Below are 6,019 nucleotides of genomic sequence, written 5' to 3' on the forward strand. Positions count from 1 at the left end.
ACGTGACTGCAGCGCCACTAGTTCTCACGACCGCCACGCGGACCGCCTCTCCGGCGGAGCTTTTAAACTGAGTTTGTTCTAGTAACGTTGGTTCTTTCCGCCTTCGTTGCTACAATGCAAAGGGCAATGTATTTCGTGGAACACTGGAAATCGCAGCTTTGAAGCGGGACGATGGTCAAACAGTGAACCGAGTTCAACAGCTCTTTTTCAAGACACAAATAGCAGGGCCCACTGCAGTGCTTTCATTTTTGTTACTATTCAATATACAGTATTTCGCCATTCTTTTCATATACGAAGCACTGTGCCCAGAAACCAATTTTGTTAAAAATATTTTACGAATTAGCTGTGGCCCTTTCACTAGCTCATTATATATGTTCATTTTCACGACATTTTCAGAAGGTAATATGTTAATTAAGATGTTCTTCAACAAATATGCATTTTTTCTGTTTTCATTACGACGACGTGCAATGTAATATTAAATCGTGTTTCAGTAAACGATTTCAAATTGATAATGTGTGTATGCACTTGCTTACATCTGCCGCTTAGAATATATTAATTTAAATTAACAGGGAACATCAATAAGAAAGAACTTGCAACTGAATCGCCCTAAGGGCGAGGCATCGATGGCGACACTGGCTCGGTGCAAATTTCAGAGAGATATCACTCGGCACTGCATCCACTTGCTATCAAAGGCTCAAGTTTTCCACATGCTTGTGATCATACACACAGACACAGCCGTGAGGGCAACAGCTGTTCAGATAGTAGTAAAAACGGACCATTCGTTACATATCCTGTACACGAATGGTCCACGAACGGTATGTTTAAACAGCAAGCACTGGAAATACAATTGAAGAATCGCTCAGAAGCGGCCTCCCCACTAAGAAGTTGCTTTTTCGTTCAGGCACTGCCGTGAAGGCCAAACCCCATATACGCGAAAATGCCCGCGACAGCGACGAGCGACGCGACGTAGATCGTCTTCGCGCAAGCGGTCGCTTGGATGGGCAAACCCCATTCACGCGACGCCCTCGGCGAGCGATCTCCACTGTTGCTGGCATGAGGGCGTTCACTCGTACCAAAAGTGGCCCGTTCTCAGCGGTATGCAATGTAAAATACGATGTTTTGTTGCATAATGGTACATAAAATGTTTATCATTGTCTTGCAGCATTTTTTTCGATCCCATCACTGCTGCTACGTGCTGCCAAGCCGCGTCACAGACGGCGCGGGTCCCAGCGTTCGCGTTCAACAACGTCAACATTGCGCTCGTCGCCGTTGGTCATGTTGATGAACGTTGTTGTTGATGTGCGTCGATAAGAAAGTGGCGGCAATCAGCAATACGTCACTGATGCATCTTATTCCGGTGTTTTGCTATTGGCTGCTTGAGCACAGCACTTCCGGGCGACGAGCGACGGACATGCGACTGCATGCGACGCATTCCAAATCTGAAAAACCGAGCGATCGCGCGAAATCGACCACGCAACACGTCGCGCGAACGGCTCGTTTCGTCGCTCATAGCATCACTCGTCGCTGTCGCGCGAATTTTTGCGCATATGGGGTTTCGCCTTGAATCGTGAAGGCGCGTGAGCGAACACGATAAGGAAGGGGAGAAAAGCGAGAACCGGTGCGGCAAACGAACGGAAGAGGTCGCGCAGCTGCAACTCAGTTTCAAATCGCTCGCTGAGCGAGAGCCAATCAGTTCAAACCAGGGGGCGCGCAGGCGCACTGTTAAGCCGTTCAGGCAGTTGACGCATTTGAGGGTCGTTGTAAAAGAAGTTCTTGCAGCGCAGTGTGTAGTGCAGAGAAAAGTTTGTTGCGCGCATGTATTTTTACCACGTTGATTAATATTACGTGCCGGTATCGTCGCTGGAAGTCGTGGAGTGGACACGTACTTACACCGCGTGTCGGGGCGGACGCATCGTTGTTTGGCATGGAATCGTTGACGGCCATGTGTTGTCGTAGCCCCAACGAGCGCGAAGCTTTGAAAAAGATCACAAGCGCGCGCCTTTTGACGAGACTGTCGCCACAGCGAATATCGGTCTTCGGTGAGTTCAAGAACGTTGCCAAATCGCGTGACTGTGCATGACGACTTTGTGTAGGTAAGATTGCCCGAGCGGCGAGCTGCCATAATAGAGATGGTGTGCAAGAGGAAGTGTTTGATACGAAAGTATGCCTTGTACGAGTGTCTCTGCCTTCTGTGGTGTTCGTTATACGCTTCCGCGGAGCCGTTGCCGTGTGCGTCGATTAGAGCTAAAAACAGCCTGAAGAATACGCGTTGCATTGCGCGATGCTATGCTTGTGTTATGCAGGCCTTGTGTTGTTTCGCCCTTCTTCCTTGACTGTATGCAATGCGGCATCCTTGCATGAAATGACGTGCACATGCCTTGTCACTATAAAATTGAGTCTGCTTTTAAACATTGCTGGTCGCCCGTACTCTTTCTGTGGTGGAAATGCAACAGACGTTGTCGTTCAATAAGCATAGTGCTGACCCACAGGTCGCGGAGATCGAATCCCGGCCGCGGCGGTCGCTTTGCTTGAGGGCTCGCGAAGTGCTTGAGGCCCGTGTTCTTAGATTTAGGTGCACGTATAAAGAACCCCGGGTGGTCAAAATTTCTGGAGCCCTCCACTACGGCGTCGCTCATAATCGTGGTTTTTGGATGTTAAACCCCATCAATTATTGTTATAAGCATGGTTATAGTTAACTAACGTGCAAATCAACTTTATAAAAGTAGACGGGTGTGCAGATAGAGAGACACATGTACACACACGGCGCGGTCATGCATACGCCATGCTGCTCAGAGGCTATGTGTTTGTAGCTGCGTCGCCGTCTATACGGTGCCGCGCTCGTTTTTGCAAATGGACGTAGTTGCTCTATATTAAAGATTTTAGTCTGTCTGTCGCGGATCGTAGCTCTTGGGTGTGTACAGACACAACCAAATCAATCGATTAGCCAAGGGAAAGCATAGCGGACTTTAATTGTTGGCTTTATTTAACTGTAGTGCAGTAATAATGGCCTAAATTGAAATGGAATAAAGTGAACGGAAAATCGCCCTTTGCGTTGATGGTATCTAAACGCCCGATGCTCAGCCGATTGAGCTACGACGGAAAGCGCTTCGCCGTACGCTTTGCTGGGCATTTATGTATGTGTAGTCCCTTGGAGTGTTAGCCAGTGCCACTCGTACTCAAGACGGTGAGTGTGGAACACTCTTCTTTGCCAGAGTTTGTCACGTGGCACGCGATCTTTCCATGAGGCGGCAGCTGACCGATAAAACGTCGCATGCGAACTTGAGGCATAAGTCAGCCGGGGCAAGGACTTCGCGGTGAATGAAAGAAAAAAAAGGGGATTTTTGGAGAGCCTCGTTTCTTTTTTATACACAACCAAAACGATCGAAAAGATCCCCTTCTTTCGTAGATTCAGCGAGGGCGTCGCCCCGGTAGACTTAAAGCATCAAGTTAGCATGCGAAGGTTTATTGGTCAGCTGTATGTGGTGCTAAGACCCCGCCGCGGTGGTCTAGTGGTTATGGTGCTCGACTGCTGATCCGAAGATCGCGGGATCGAATCTCGGCCGCGGCGGCTGCATTTTCGATGGAGGCGAAAATGTTTGAGGCCCGTGTACTTAGATTTAGGTGCACGTTAAAGAATCCCAGGTGGTCCAAATTTCCGGAGCCCTCCAGTACGGCGTCTCTCATAATCATATCGTGCTTTTGGGACGTTAAACCCCAGATATTATTATTATTACGTGGTGCTAAGATCAAGTGCCACGTGATGCCCTCTGTCAAAAATGAATGTTCCAAACTCGCCACCTGGGCTACGTGCGGTGCTGGCTGACACTCCTAGGGATAACAAATACATAAGTACCCAACGAAGTAAACGGGGAAGCGCCAGACGTGTAACTACAAGGTTGTGGATTCAGATCCCACCGACGGAAAGGGTGAGTTTTCGTCCACTGTAATCAATTTCAACGTACGCCATTATTACTACACTACAATTAAAGGAACACTAAAGAGAAACAATGAATCGGTTTAGATCGATAAATTGGGCTCTGAGAACTCTAATGTCGTTAATTTCGCCACCATAGGTTTATTAATAGAGGAGAAAACCAACGTCAAAATTTCATTTTTAAATTTCGCGCCGAAATCTTCCCGCGTGACGTCACTGATTTCAAAGTGTATTTATCTTATTTTGGCGCCATTTGCTCAATGAAATTACCCCAAACTTGGTATGTCAAGTCTCTGGCCCCGTCAGAGGACAATGTACTTGATTTTTACCGATTAGGAACTACGTAGTCCCTAGTAGGCGCCGTCAAAACATGTAACGTCACGGCGAATGGTGTGGAAACATCAAGGTGGCGTCGCCACCCACATTTTGTTTTTGCGTAGTTTCGTGCTTACTAAGCATCTTCTCGCAGCAAGCGTGGTGGTTTTGGTATCGTGAAAGAGTAATTTACTAATATGAGAAAAATTGTTTTGCTCTTCAGTGCCCCTTTAAAGACGACAATTAATGTCCGCTATGCTTTCCCTGGCTTAATTGTCTGTTCGATTAATTTGGTTGTGTCTAACAAAGAAACGAGGCCCTCGAAAAAATTCCCATTCGCTCGTTCATTAGGTTTGTACACGAGGCTCACTGTAAGGCAATTCATTTGTCTGAAACACGTTTTGAACTGGTAGTAACAATAAGTACACACATACAACTACAAACTTAATTCATTCGAAGTCGCACACCACGTATATGTAAATTATCGTTGGTGGATGTGAGCTACAGTTCAATTAAACTTGTTAAGCGAGTGCATGCTCTCCTTGTTGTTGTATCTGTGTGAGAAAAATTGGGGCAAATATTGGTCCTGCCACTCCATATTTTGTTTGTTTGATGAACCATAAATTGTCTGTCTAGTAAAAGTTCTATAACGGAGAAGTAGCTTCGTTACATTGTATGCAAAAATGGGTCTGCATTTGTTTTTCGCGCATGCTTTGTCGTAAGTTTTTATATTTTTGTATGTTTTACTGATTAAAGCTCTGTTGTAAGTCAGCGCTTGTGCTTGTCATTCTTTTCTCTGTGCTTTGCCTCGTTTTCTTTTCCAGAATTTATTGGGATAAATTTATACATCACTAATCTACAGGAACTACCTCTAGGCAATCTGTAGACCACAGTATATTTGTGAGGTAATAAGTCCGTAGACACTCTATATACTGGGTCATAGGAATAGCCTATGGATAATCTACAGACATTTGTCTGTGGATATTTTATAGACAAGAGTAAACCAAAGTAGATTTATATGAGCCTATAGACTTTTGTTTATAGACATTCTGCAGACATCGGTTTAAAGGCATGAATTTTTATTAATCTACAGACCTTCTATAGCCAATCTATAGACTTAGACTTTCTTGTAGACTGGTCTATAAAAACGAGTGCGGCCACTATTCCATAGACTGTCTATAGACCAGTCTAAAGAACTCAGCTATAGAACGTCAATTGATTTTATAGACAGATGTCTACAAACTTTATATGGACTATCTAAACATATTTTTGTAAGGGTGCACCCAACTCTGTCGTTTCGGAACTCGCTCGCACGGGTCCCGGATTGAGAGGGCTTCGCGGCGCGGATGCTGTGCGGCGTTCATTTCGTGAAGATCGCTCACAGTATAATATTTCTTGATATTTGGACTTCTTACCCCTACGTTTCTTATCAGCCTTTGCATTGTTTCGTAGATTTTTTTTTCTTCTCTTCATGCGCACCAGTATCGGAACCTCGGGCACTTTTGATTGATTGATTGATTGATTGATTGATTGATTGATTGATTGATTGATTGATTGATTGATTGATTGATTGATTGATTGCATCCAGCAGATTGTGCAGACATGCTCAGCACCGCAATACTAGCGTTCTGCAGACAACCGTACGTTCGGAGGCGGCACATAAGTGCACTAAAGCTTCCGCGTCTCATTCTACAGCACGCTCCAGCTACCTGGAGACGCTGCGCTCAAGTAGCAATCCTCGGTGCACGCACACGCAGGTGTTGCTGCGGT

Source organism: Rhipicephalus sanguineus, chromosome 1, assembly GCF_013339695.2.
Source record: "Rhipicephalus sanguineus isolate Rsan-2018 chromosome 1, BIME_Rsan_1.4, whole genome shotgun sequence".
Lineage (NCBI taxonomy): Eukaryota > Metazoa > Arthropoda > Arachnida > Ixodida > Ixodidae > Rhipicephalus > Rhipicephalus sanguineus.